The following is a 14,183-nucleotide window of genomic DNA, read 5'->3' as shown; positions in this document are numbered from 1 at the left end:
TAAGAGTTTGATAGTGTCTGCCCTTACACTTAGGTCTTTAATCCATTTTGAGTTTATTTTTGTGCATGGTGTCAGGGAGTGTTCTATTTTCATACTTTTACATGTACCTGTCCAATTTTCCCAGCACCACTTATTGAAGAGGCTGTCTTTTCTCCACTGTATATGCTTGCCTCCTTTATCAAAAATCAGGTGCCCATATGTGTGTGGGTTTATCTCTGGGCTTTCTATCCTGTTCCATTGATCTATATTTCTGTTTTTGTGCCAGTACCAAACTGTCTTGATTACTGAAGCTTTGTAATATAGTCTGAAGTCAGGGAGCCTGATTCCCCCAGCTCCATTTTTCGTTCTCAAGATTGCTTTGGCTATTCGGGGTCTTTTGTGTTTCCATACAAATTGTGAAATTTTTTGTTCTAGTTCTGTGAAAAATGCCAGTGGTAGTTTGATAGGGATTGCATTGAATCTGTAGATTGCTTTGGGTAGTAGAGTCATTTTCACAATGTTGATTCTTCCAATCCAGGAACATGGTATATCTCTCCATCTATTTGTATCATCTTTAATTTCTTTCATCAGTGTCTTATAATTTTCTGCATACAGGTCTTTTGTCTCCTTAGGTAGGTTTATTCCTAGATATTTTATTCTTTTTGTTGCAATGGTAAATGGGAGTGTTTTCTTAATTTCACTTTCAGATTTTTCGTCATTAGTGTATAGAAATGCAAGAGATTTCTGTGCATTAATTTTGTATCCTGCTACTTTACCAAATTCATTGATTAGCTCTAGGAGTTTTCTGGTAGCATCTTTAGGATTCTCTATGTATAGTATCATGTCATCTGCAAATAGTGACAGCTTTACTTCTTCTTTTCCGATTTGGATTCCTTTTATTTCTTTGTCTTCTCTGATTGCTGTGGCTAACACTTCCAAAACTATGTTGAATAATAGTGGTGAGAGTGGGCAACCTTGTCTTGTTCCTGATCTTAGTGGAAATGGTTTCAGTTTTTCACCATTGAGGACAATGTTGGCTGTGGGTTTGTCATATATGGCCTTTATTATGTTGAGGAAAGTTCCCTCTATGCCTACTTTCTGCAGGGCTTTTATCATAAATGGGTGTTGAATTTTGTCGAAAGCTTTCTCTGCATCTATTGAGATGATCATATGGTTTTTCTCCTTCAGTTTGTTAATATGATGTATCACATTGATTGATTTGCGTATATTGAAGAATCCTTGCATTCCTGGGATAAACCCCACTTGATCATGGTGTATGATCCTTTTAATGTGCTGTTGGATTCTGTTTGCTAGTATTTTGTTGAGGATTTTTGCATCTATGTTCATCAGTGATATTGGCCTGTAGTTTTCTTTCTTTGTGACATCTTTGTCTGGTTTTGGTATCAGGGTGATGGTGGCCTCGTAGAATGAGTTTGGGAGTGTTCCTCCCTCTGCAATATTTTGGAAGAGTTTGAGAAGGATAGGTGTTAGCTCTTCTCTAAATGTTTGATAGAATTCACCTGTGAAGCCATCTGGTCCTGGGCTTTTGTTTGTTGGAAGGTTTTTAATCACAGTTTCAATTTCAGTGCTTGTGATTGGTCTGTTCATATTTTCTATTTCTTCCTGGTTCAGTCTCGGCAGTTTGTGCCTTTCTAAGAATCTGTCCATTTCTTCCAGGTTGTCCATTTTATTGGCATAGAGTTGCTTGTAGTAATCTCTCATGATCTTTTGTATTTCTGCAGTGTCAGTGGTTACTTCTCCTTTTTCATTTCTAATTCTATTGATCTGAGTCTTCTCCCTTTTTCTCTTGATGAGTCTGGCTAATGGTTTATCAATTTTGTTTATCTTCTCAAAGAACCAGCTTTTAGTTTCATTGATTTTTGCTATTGTTTCCTTCATTTCTTTTTCATTTATTTCTGACCTGATCTTTATAATTTCTTTCCTTCTGCTGGCTTTGGGGTTTTTTTGTTCTTCTTTCTCTAATTGCTTTAGGTGCAAGGTTAGGTTGTTTATTCGAGATGTTTCCTGTTTCTTGAGGTAGGCTTGTATTGCTATAAACTTCCCTCTTAGCACTGCTTTTGCTGCGTCCCATAGGTTTTGGGTCGTCGTATCTCCATTGTCATTTGTTTCTAGGTATTTTTTGATTTCCCCTTTGATTTCTTCAGTGATCACTTCGTTATTAAGTAATGTATTGTGTAGCCTCCATGTGTTTGTATTTTTTACAGGTCTTTTCCTGTAATTGATATCTAGTCTCATAGCATTGTGGTCGGAAAAGATACTTGATACGATTTCAATTTTCTTAAATTTACCAAGGCTTGATTTGTGACCCAAGATATGATCTATCCTGGAGAATGTTCCATGAGCACTTGAGAAAAATGTGTATTCTGTTGTTTTTGGATGGAATGTCCTATAAATATCAATTAAGTCAATCTTGTTTAATGTATCATTTAAAGCTTGTGTTTCCTTATTTATTTTCATTTTGGATGATCTGTCCATTGGTGAGAGTGGGGTGTTAAAGTCCCCTACTATGATTGTGTTGCTGTCGATTTCCCCTTTTATGGCTGTTAGTATTTGCCTTATGTATTGAGGTGCTCCTATGTTGGGTGCATAAATATTTACAATTGTTATACCTTCCTCTTGTATCGATCCCTTGATCATTATATAGTGTCCTTCTTTGTCTCTTGTAATAGTCTTTATTTTAAAGTCTATTTTGTCTGATATGAGAATTGCTACTCCAGCTTTCTTTTGATTTCCATTTGCATGGAATATCTTTTTCCATCCCCTCACTTTCAGTCTATATGTGTCTCTAGGTCTGAAGTGGGTCTCTTGTAGACAGCATATATATGGGTCTTGTTTTTGTATCCATTCAGCCAGCCTGTGTCTTTTGGTGGGAGCATTTAATCCATTTACATTCAAGGTAATTATCGATATGTATGTTCCTATTCCCATTTTCTTAAATGTTTTGGGTTTGTTATTGTAGGTGTTTTCCTTCTCTTGTGTTTCTTGCCTAGAGAAGTTCCTTTAGCATTTGTTGTAAAGCTGGTTTGGTGGTGCTGAACTCTCTCAGCTTTTGCTTGTCTGTAAAGGTTTTAATTTCTCCATCGAATCTGAATGAGATCCTTGCTGGGTAGTGTAATCTTGGTTGCAGGTTTTTCTCCTTCATCACTTTAAGTATATCCTGCCACTCCCTTCTGGCTTGCAGAGTTTCTGCTGAAAGATCAGATGTTAACCTTATGGGGATTCCCTTGTGTGTTATTTGTTTTTTTTCCCTTGCTGCCTTTAATATGTTTTCCTTATATTTAATTTTTGACAGTTTGATTAATATGTGTCTTGGTGTGTTTCTCCTTGGGTTTATCCTGTATGGGACTCTCTGTGCTTCCAGGACTTGATTAACTATTTCCTTTCCCATATTAGGGAAGTTTTCAACTATAATCTCTTCAAATATCTTCTCAGTCCCTTTCTTTTTCTCTTCTTCTTCTGGGACCCCTATAATTCGAATGTTGGCATGTTTAATGTTGTCCCAGAGGTCTCTGAGACTGTCCTCAGTTCTTTTCATTCTTTTTTCTTTATCCTGCTCTGCAGTAGTTATTTCCACCATTTTATCTTCCAGGTCACTTATCCTTGCTTCTGCCTCAGTTATTCTGCTATTGATCCCATCTAGAGTATTTTTAATTTCATTTATTGTGGTTTTCATCATTGCTTGGTTCCTCTTTAGTTCTTCTACGTCCTTGTTAAATGTTTCTTGCATTTTGTCTATTCTATTTCCAAGATTTTGGATCATCCTTACTATCATTATTCTGAATTCTTTTTCAGGTAGACTACCTATTTCCTCTTCATTTGTTAGGTCTGGTGTGTTTTGACCCTGCTCCTTCATCTGCTGTGTGTTTTTCTGTCGTCTCATTTTGCTTATCTTACTGTGTTTGGAGTCTCCTTTTCACAGGCTGCAGGTTCGTAGTTCCTGTTGTTTTTGGTATCTGTCCCCAGTGGCTAAGGTTGGTTCAGTGGGTTGTGTAGGCTTCCTGGTGGAGGGAACTAGTGCCTGAGCTCTGGTGGATGAGGTTGGCTCTTGTCTTTCTGGTGGGCACGTCCACGTCTGGTGGTGTATTTTGGGGTGTCTGTGGCCTTATTATGATTTTAGGCAGCCTCTCTGCTAATGGATGGGGCTGTGTTCCTGTCTTGCTAGTTGTTTGGCATATGGTGTCCAGCACTGTAGCTTGTTGGTCGTTGAGTGAAGCTGGGTCTTGATGTTGAGATAGAGATCTCTGAGAGATTTTTGCCGTTTGGTATTACGTGAAGCTGGGAGGTCTCTTGTGGACCAGTGTCCTGAAGTTGGCTCTCCCACCTCAGAGGCACGGCCCTGATGCCTGGCTGGAGCACCAAGAGCCTTTCGTCCACACGGCTCAGAGTAAAAGGGAGAAAAAATAGAAAGAAAGACAGAAAGAAAGAAAGAGGCTATAATATAGTGAAGTAAAATAAAGCTATTGTAAAGCAAAGCTATACAGACAAAATCGCACCCAGAAGCATATACATATACACTCACAAATAAAGGAAAAGGGGAAAAATTAATATATCCTGCTCCCAAAGTCCACCTCCTGAATTTGGGATGATTCGTTGTCTATTCAGGTATTCACCAGCTGCAGGCCCATCAAGTTGTTTGTGGAGTTTTAATCCGCTGCTTCTAAGGTTGCTGGGAGAGATTTCCCCTTATCTTCCCTGTTCGCACAGTTCCTGGGGTTCAGCTTTGGATTTGGACCCGCCTCTGCGTGTAGGTCGCCTGAGGGCGTCTATTCCCCGCACAGACAGGACGGGGTTAAAGGAGCAGCTGCTTCGGGGGCTCTGGCTCCCTCAGGCCGCGGGGAGGGAGGTGTACAGAGGAGGCGGGGTGAGCCTGCGGCGGCCGAGGCCGGCGTGACGTTGCACCAGCCTGAGGCGGGCAGTGCGTTCTCCCGGGGAACTTGTCCCCGGATCACGGGACCCTGGCAGTGGCGGGCTGCACAGGCTCCCGGGAGGGGCGATGTGGAGAGTGACTTGTGCTCACACACAGGCTTTTTGGAGGCGGCAGCAGCAGCCCCAGCGTCTCACGCCCGTCTCTGGGGTCCGTGCTGATCGCCGCGGCTCACGCCTTTCTCTGGAGTTCGTTTAGGCGGCACTCTGAATCCCCTCTCCTTGCGCGCCGCGAAACAAAGAGGCAAGAAAAAGTCTCTTGCCTCTTCGGCAGCTGCAGACTTTTTCCCGGACTCCCTACCAGCCAGCTGTGGTGCGCTAACCCCTTCAGGCTGTGTTCACGCCGCCAGCCCCAGTCCTCTCCCTGCGATCCAACCGAAACCGAAACCCGAGCCTCAGCTCCCAGCCCCGCCCGCCCCGGCGGGGGAGCAGACAAGCCTCTCGGGCTGGTGAGTGCTGCTCCGCGCCGAGCCTCTGTGCGGGAGTCTCTCCGTTTTTTTCCTCTGTGCCCCTGTTGCTGTGGGGTCTGCGGTGATCGCCGCGGCTCGCGCCCTTCTCTGGAGTTCGTTTAGGCGGCGCTCTGAATCCCCTCTCCTTGCGCGCCGCGAAACAAAGAGGCAAGAAAAAGTCTCTTGCCTCTTCGGCAGCTGCAGACTTTTTCCCGGTCTCCCTCCCAGCCCGCTGTTGTGCGCTAATCCCTTCAGGCTGTGTTCACGCTGCCAGCCTCAGTCCTCTCCCTGCGATCCGACCGAAGCCGAGCCTCAGCTCCCAGCCCCGCCCGCCCCGGCGGGGGAGCAGACAAGCCTCTCGGGCTGGAGAGTGCTGCTCGGCGCCGAGCCTCTGTGCGGGAATCTCTCCGTTTTTCCCTCTGCGCCCCTGTTGCTGTGGGATCCGCGCTGGTAGCTGCGGCTCGCGCCCGTCTCTGAAGTTCGTTTAGGCAGCGCTCTGAATCCCCTCTCCTCGCGCACCAGGAAACAAAGAGGGAAGAAAAAGTCTCTTGCCTCTTCGGCAGCTGCAGACTTTTTCCCGGACTCCCTCTTGGCTAGCTGTGGTGCACTAACGCCTTCAGGCTGTGTTCACGCCGCCAACCCCAGTCCTCTCCCTGCGATCCGACCGAAGCCCGAGCCTCAGCTCCCAGCCCCGCCCGCCCCGGCGGGTGAGCAGACAAGCCTCTCGGGCTGGAGAGTGCTGCTCGGCGCCGAGCCTCCGTGCGGGAACCTCTCCGCTTTGCCCTCCGCACCCCTGTGGCTGCGCTCTCCTCCGTGGCTCCGAAGCTTCCCCCCTCTGCCACCCGCAGTCTCCGCCCGCGAAGGGGCTTCCTAGTGCGTGGAAATCTTTCCTCCTTCACGGCTCCCTCCCACTAGTGCAGGTGCCGTCCCTATTCTTTTGTCTCTGTTATTTCTTTTTTCTTTTGCCCTACCCAAGTACGGGGGGAGTTTCTTGCCTTTTTGGAGGTCGGACGTTTTCTGCCAGCGTTCAGTGGGTGTTCTGTAGGAGCAGTTCCACGTGTAGATGTATTTCTACTGTATCTGTGGGAAGGAAGGTGATCTCCGCGTCTTACTCTTCCGCCATCTTCCCGAGGACCAAGAATCGCCTTTTAATTGCCATTCCTGCTCCTGTTTCTCGTTCCTTCCCTTTGTTCTCTAACTTTTCACCCCAGCATTTAAGTCTTCCTTGGTTTAACCCCAAAGACTGTCTTCAAGTGGATGCCCCGCTATTCACCCTGGGCCTGTGTGACAGTCCAGCTCTTGTCAAACTCGATTTGTGCTGTTTATCTACAGGTGTCTCCCAGCACCAGAAATGCTTGCATAGTTGAGTCATCTCCCATGAATACACTTGGTTGAAATGCCTCCTCTTCCACGAAGCCACCCCAGCAATCCATCACCTAAAACACTGGGCTAGTGTTGTCTCCTCCTAACCCCTACTGCATGCAGCACTTACAGGCTCTTGTATAATTTTTGATTTGTTCTGTAGGGTTCACGCCTTATTCATCTCTCCAGCTCAACACCCTGTGACTACACAGACACCCAAAAACATTTGATGACTTAACCTGAATTGCATCACACAGCGTTTTGTTCACCAAATCACCACAGAGTGTTGTATTTATGTTTCTGTGTATGCGTGTCCGTCTGACACCAGACTTACTGACTCAGGGGACCACACCTGCGTTGGGCTCCTGAGACAGGCCCTCAGCAAATGTGCGTGAATGAACAGGAATCACGATGTGAGTCTGAATCCAGGAAAAAAATCTCTCATCACTTCCGTTCCCCATCTTCACTGTGGGTGAGAAGCAGTCTGTTTGTTCTTGAGGGAAAATACGAGAAAATGACAGTATGGTGCCCCCTTTGGTAAAATGACAGCTCTGGATGACGTCACTCATGAGCTGAATGTCCAAGACCAGAGGCATCCACCCAAAATGCCCAGCAGGAGAAGAGCACGCAGATCAGAAACCCTTAAGGCAATGCTGACCATGTTCATGCAACGAGGTGTCATGAAGGCAAACATGATGACAAATTCCACGGGTCAACCAGGTGACCACATGCTGAGGAGAGCTACCTCCTTTCTCAGCAGTAAAAGAAATACACTTGATAAAGAAGCAGATTGCTTCCTCAAAAACAGGGACAAAGGAATTGAAGAATGATGAATAAATAAATATTTTGTGAGACCTCCCCCACGAGGCATCTCTCAGCTTAGGAACATGTTAAGTGAGTGTGTGTCAGAATCTTAGTGACAATGAGAACACACAGAAACACCACCAAGAGGAAAATCAACAAGAGAGAGCAATTGGCCCAGATGTGGTTGTAGACCGGGCAGGGTCTGCATCTGTACACATCTGCACAGCCCCAGGATGCACCCAGCAGGAAGCAGGCTGGGTGTGAGGTGACCGTCCTAGGGGCTCAGGAGTCAGATGGGCCACAGGTGAGTCCCAGCCCCACGATGGCTCCCTCCCTTTATTGTTACATAGGGATGATCATGAGGATACACGTCGCAGAACAAAGCGGAGCCAGAGTGCTTGGGTTCAAATCCAACCTTTCCACTTACTAACCAGTGACCCTGGGAATGACACTCAACCTTTCCAGTCTTATTTTCTGTGCCTGTAAAAAGGAGTCATAACGATGGCTACTGGGTTGGTGGTCATGAGGAATAAGCTACCTGATACGTGTAGAACACTCAGGACTAGCGTCTGGAATGCACTATATCGGTGTCATCTCACGCTAGATAATCTACACACAGTACTTACTCCAGGAGGGAAGAGAACATGTAACCAATGGTCACCAGATAAAGGGTGAGACCTGGGACTCATAAGAGAAGGGTTGTTCCATAGGCTGTGGAAGTGAGAATGGAAAACAGGAGTGACTCCTGGGAAGGGGCCTGATCACCGAGGAGAGGGGGTCTGGGACTGCAGGTTATGGTTGTGCTCTACAAATTTCAGAAAAGGCAACTTCCTTAGCTGGGGCAAAAGGGGGAGGGACGCGTTCCCAAATTTCTTGAGCCTGAAGGGGGTCACCAAGGGGCACTGGCACCTCTCCTGCTCCGACTGGAAATGAGGAAAGGAAAGCCACAGGCGGTGTCCAGGCTGCAGGGCCACTGAGCACAGGCAGTGGAGGCCAGGGCAGGGGAGGCTTAGGGGAGGGCAGGTCCTCCAGGAGGAAGGAAGACGTCATCATGGGGGGACCCGGCTGAGTGCGGAGAAGGACAGAGTGAGAAGGACGGAGTGAGAACACAGCTGAGGAGGGTCTGAGAGGAGCTCGCAGTGGCAAGAGGCCTGAGGTGGAACAGGGCAGGGACCACATGGCACATCACAAGGTTGAAGCAGAGTCCGGAGGGCTCAGGGTGGGGGGAGATAGGGGGCGTGGAGGGGGAGAAAATACCACTCTCTCCAGAGAGACCGCGCCTCGGAAATTCCCTAATCTAGACCCTGTCTGTCCTTCTGGCCAACCAGTTCTCACTTTCAGACAAATCGAGATGGGATGCCATCTGAAGCTGGGATGAGCAGGATGCAGCCCCGAGCCACAGCCAGGAAAAGTCCCTTAGTAACTCCCAGGAACTGAAATCTAGCATTGGCTTCTTTCCTGAAATGATAAAGTATGACTCCATGATTATCAAACTTGAACTTGGTTGGTTCTTTGTTTATGAACACAAAGAACATTTAAAACTACATTAGAATGTCAACTCTATGGTTAAACACAATGTTTAATTATTTACAGCTGTCACTTAAGACACCTTAAGAAGTTAAACAAAGACAGTCTTGAACTTGAGAAAGAAAAATAGGATGGCCAATTAGGAAAGGCGTGAATTTAGCCCTCCTGGGGGATCAAAGCCTAAACACTTCAGGACCGTGTGCATCCTCTTTGGAGTAGTTCTCCTGGGTTCCCCGGGCCGAGGGGTCCAGGACCAGCTGACGCTGCCCCCAGGCTCCATCCCTGAGACAGTAAGGATGCCGAGCACAGAGCCATCCTGAGGTGGACAAAGGACAGAGGCTGTGCTCTCCAGGAGCGTAGGGTCTAATTGGAACCAGGCAGGATTGGCACAGACAGACCTCCTGGCAGGGAGGATACAGTTACCTGCCAAAGAAGAGAACAGGTTGTCACTGTGAGGAGAAAACAAGGAAGGGAAGTGCCGAGCCTTGGAGAGGCCATGGGGTCCCACCCCATAAGGAAGGCGGACGGTGCTGGCAGCTTGATGGGGATGCAGTCACGGCTGGGAGGTGTCTGAGAGAGGCTGCAGGTGCGGGACAACAAGGCAAGGGAGAGGTATTCAGAGGATGTGGGGGGAATCCCGGTGACCCCAACCTGTCAGCTTCCCAGTGCCCTCCAGGCCCTCGGGCTCCTGGGTGTCATTTCTCACATCTGAGCTGGGACCAGACTGAGTTTGGAAGGAGAGGAAGATGCTTTTCTCACTCGGACCCTGAAACTTCTGCAAACTGAGGTCACCCAGGGCCCAGGGGATCGGCTTGTGGGATGAAGTGACCCGTGTGCGGAGCTGGCCCCTCTTCAGGCCTGTTCCCGGCTCCTCCCTCTCACTGTCCCTCCCCTGCCAGCCCGGAGAGCCGAGCAAGAATTCAGCGCCCTTCTAACCAGATTTACCTGTACTTTTTACCTGTACTCAGAGACTTCCCTGCACCCTCCAACCAAACATCCCCGCCGCCAGATGCCACGGTTGGTACCTCTCCTGCGATGCATACCTATTAGGCCTGTGACACCACAGGTGCTGTGAGCCTCGCTCCCTGTGTGACGGGCACCCAATGGGAGAGACTCCATAGGACCAACTGGTCCCTCCTCGCTGGGCTCACGCGTGGCCCCTCCTCTCGGGACCTCTGACGAACTCTTCAGTCCAATCATCTCCTGATAGGGTGGCCTTACACACCTCACATTTTCTACAAATGCAGTTAACGGATGAAGCCCGGAGGGAGGGGGCGGTCTGGGTGGGCAGCAGGATGCGGGGCTGTGATGCTCAGAAAGGAGTAGGGGAAGAGGCTCTCATCCTTTGGAGGAATGTTCTCTTATGGGGGAGGATGAGTGGGTTGCCCTTCGGGCCCAGGAAAGGAATTCAAACGAGCAAAGGTGGAAGGAAAAGAATCAGGGCACCGAGAGTGGAGAGTGGATGAAAAGCACCCAAGAAGAGGGAGTGCAGCCCGGGATGGCCTGGACCTGGTCTCGCCGGCAGGCTGGGGGCGATATGGCGGCTCTGAGGTCTGGAATGCACCTCTCTCCCCTGCACCATCTCCGGGGCTGTGCCATCCCAGCGGATGGGGCAGGGAGGGCAGGGCCTGTGCTCTCCTTCTGTGTCTCTTTTCCATCTGTTTACCTCTCCTACACCCCGCCCACATGCTCTTCCTCCCTTTCTACTTCTGCAGCTCTTGGTTTTCCCCATCCCTGCATCCCTTTCCCCTCCCCGCCCACCTGGAAGATGGATTCTGTGCCCAGCTGAAATGGAGCAGAACCCTATGGTCCTTGCCCACCATGTCCTCCACCTGCCTTTTGTCTGGGGGAAAACTTTAGCCAAAGAGTAAGTTTAATCAGAGAAGTGAGAAAATGCAGAAACCAAGGAAAACAGTCCAACAAGACTAAACAATAATAGTTTAGTCATTAGGCAAAGTCAAGGACCTTTAGTTCCTCCTCAAGGGCTACAGATAATATTCTGAGCCATGTCCTGTGAGCTGTCTCGTAGATACTGAAACCCCCAGCAGATGGAAGAAGTGAACCCCATGATGACCAGACTGTAGCCATGACATAAGCTGCCACAATTCCGAGAACTGGCCTCAAAGAAATGGGAACAAACCAACCCTGGAACTGAAGATTAACTGTACTTAAAACAATGAAGATGACGCTGGTCAGACCACCAATGACCAATTTCAAGGTGACTGTCAGAGCTGACTGTGCTGTTTCTGCACATAGCCCCCTCCCTCTGTCTATAAAAGCTCTTGCCCACTGGTTGTCACTGGGGGGGGGAGTCAGCCTTTGGACAGGAGCCCGCCCTCCCCTTCCCCAGGATGCTGACCTCTGAAATAAAGCAAACCTTCCTTTCCACCAGCCTTGCCTCTTTGTTGGCTTTTGAGCGGCAAGCAGCCAGACCCCACTTTGGGTTACACAGTGAGCTGTTATTCCAACGGGGCCCCTGGCTGCCATCAACATTTCATTTGCTGGGATTTCCCTGAGGGTTTCTAGTGGCTGATGATGGGTCCAGACCAGCACTGGGATTTGGAAGCTGAACAGGGGCTAAACCTTCACTACCTCCTGGCTCCCCTCTCCTCTGCCTCTCTCCGTGGGCTCTTTTGCACCTGCCCTCGTGGTTGGGGGGTTCCCAAGGACCCAGCCCTGCATCGCCCCTCTATGGGGTTTCTGCAGCTCCCTGCATCACCCCTCTACAGGGTTTCTGCAGTTCCCGCCGTCAGCTCCCACTTCAGACCATGTCTCCTGACCCAGACGGGACCCAGCCCAGCCACCTCCATGTCTCCACAGGGAAACCCCTAACTCAGGTCTGAACCCAACCTCAGGTCCATCTCTGAAACATTGCTTCATCCTGAGTTCTCTCCTCAGAGCCCCCGCACCCCCGCTTTCTCTTCTTCATTCTCTCCTCACTCTTTTCACGTTCCCTCCATCCCCAAATCACGGGATCACCCTGGACTCTCCTCCTCGGCTGCTGCCTTTGCTGACACGCTCAGCATCACACTGTCCGGACTCCGGGCTCAGGAATATTCATTTCCACGGCTTCATCCTGGCTTTCATCGCCTCTCACAAAACCCATCACAGAAGCTCTCTCTGACCCCTTTACATCCTGACTCTCCCTGGGGACACAGCGGGACGGGTCACTCGGGTAAAACTGCCTGTAGTAGTAACAGTAGCAGGCACCCCAGCATCACTGGAGCAGGGCCCTCTTCTAAGTTCTCTCACACGTGTGTGGTCCTCACGACAACCATCTCACAGCTGGGGAGACTGAGACCCAGATACCATGTGACGGGCTCCATCCAGGGGCAGCCAGACCAGGCCTTCATCTGCCAGTGGTCCCCCTGCAGGAACCCAGCAGGGCCTCCACGAAATGGTCCAAATCGAACCTCTGGACCCATCACCCGAGGTCACAGCAGACACCGGGCAAGAAACCTCCTTCTGCCCCAGTAACAAGCCTGCCCACATAGTCAGGGCAACAAGGCTGGAAGCCAGGAAGCTGGCCCTCTGTCTGCTTCAACGCCCTCAGGGCAAGCGAGCACAGGCACTGTGGGCCTCAGGGATGTTCAGGGATGCTGGCAGAAGGGCAGGGACCAGGTGGAGGGAGGAGCCGCCTGCAACCCCCACGCCCCAGGGATGGAAGTGGGCACTACGTTGATGACCCCCAGGTTTAAGAGTCCAGCATTCCATAAAAATGATCAATCCTGTGTTCTCCATCTCAATATTGTGGAAATACATGTAGTCAGTTTGTCATAGGAAAATACCAACTTTACAAACTATTTTTAAATCTATTGAGTTCAAGGTTCCAGTGACTAACCCACAAGCCATCTGTTAACAGAATTCTATGGTACACACTGCTATGTTCAAAATGGATAACCAGCAGGGACCTACTGTAGAGCACAGGGAGCTCTGCTCAATGTTATGTAACAACCTCGATGGGAAAAGAATTTGAAAAGGAATGGATACATGTATATGTATAACTGAAAAAAAAATGTATCCTGGGGGAAAAAAAGAATTCTACAGTTCATATTTACTAACGCTCCATCCTCACCCCTATTACACATGATCAGACGTAAAACTCAGAGGCAGGCAAGAGCGATGAGCACACAGACCAGAGCAGCAAGAGGATACGCCTCCCCACAGCCTCCCCTCCCCCTGCCCCTTCCAGAGACGTCGGTAAACCTCTTGAAAGGCAAGTAGCTAAACTCAGACATACATCACCCGACAAGCAGGCAAGGGCTATAAAACTTTATGTGAGCATTCATAAAGGCAAGGGAGCGTGAAATATTATTTTTCTATCAATGACCCTTATTAAAGGTGAGCAGAGCACATGTTGAGAACAGTTTCCAGCAGGTTTATCTGATGAGGGATTGACATGAAGTGACAGTGAGCGTGACCAGTCAGCAGCGCCTGGCTCTCAGCTGCTGGGAAACTGTCGTCCACTCCCTAACGCAGCATCTCCATCCAAACATTCATGGTATTTTCTCCATAAAATAAAAATATTTCAACCTAATATATATGTGAATTTAACAAATCTCTATTTGGGAATTCTTACTTTAAAAACATTGAATAAGTGAAAATGAAAAGAGATGTATCGACATATATGAATAAATTACTCTATATCAAAAGGAACAGATTAAACAACAAATTTAAAAGAAATTAGAGGCATACCTTGGAGATACTGCAGGTTCCATTCCAGACCACCACAATACAGCGAATATCACAATTAAGGGAGTGACACAATATTTTTGGTTTCCTGGTGCATATTAAGTTATATTTATACTATACTGTCTTCTAATAAGTGTGCAACAGCATTATGTCTAAAAAATGTACATAGCTTAATTTAAAACAATACTTTGTTGCTAAAAAATGCAAACTGTCATCTGAGCCTTCAGTGAGTCGTAATCTTTTTTTTTTTTTTTTTTTAAATTTATTATTATTATTATTATTTTTTTTTTTTTATTTTTGGCTGTGTTGGGTCTTCGTTTCTGTGCGAGGGCCTTCTCCAGCTGCGGCGAGTGGGGGCCACTCTTCATCACGGTGCGCGGGCCTCTCACTATCGCGGCCTCTCTTGTTGCGGAGCACAGGCTCCAG

The 14,183-nt window shown here is 48.2% G+C and overlaps 1 protein-coding gene across 1 annotated transcript in view; it reads right to left on the bottom strand.

The window, feature by feature from the left end:
- ABCA13 (ATP binding cassette subfamily A member 13) overlaps positions 1-14,183 on the bottom strand; it is a gene marked incomplete at its 5' end in the record, with an annotated part of 329,842 nt that overhangs the window by 19,682 nt on the left and 295,977 nt on the right.

The sequence above is a fragment of the Balaenoptera physalus genome, assembly GCF_965194825.1.
Source record: "Balaenoptera physalus genome assembly, chromosome: 8".
Classification (NCBI taxonomy): domain Eukaryota; kingdom Metazoa; phylum Chordata; class Mammalia; order Artiodactyla; family Balaenopteridae; genus Balaenoptera; species Balaenoptera physalus.
This window is presented reverse-complemented; position numbering and strand designations above follow the sequence as displayed.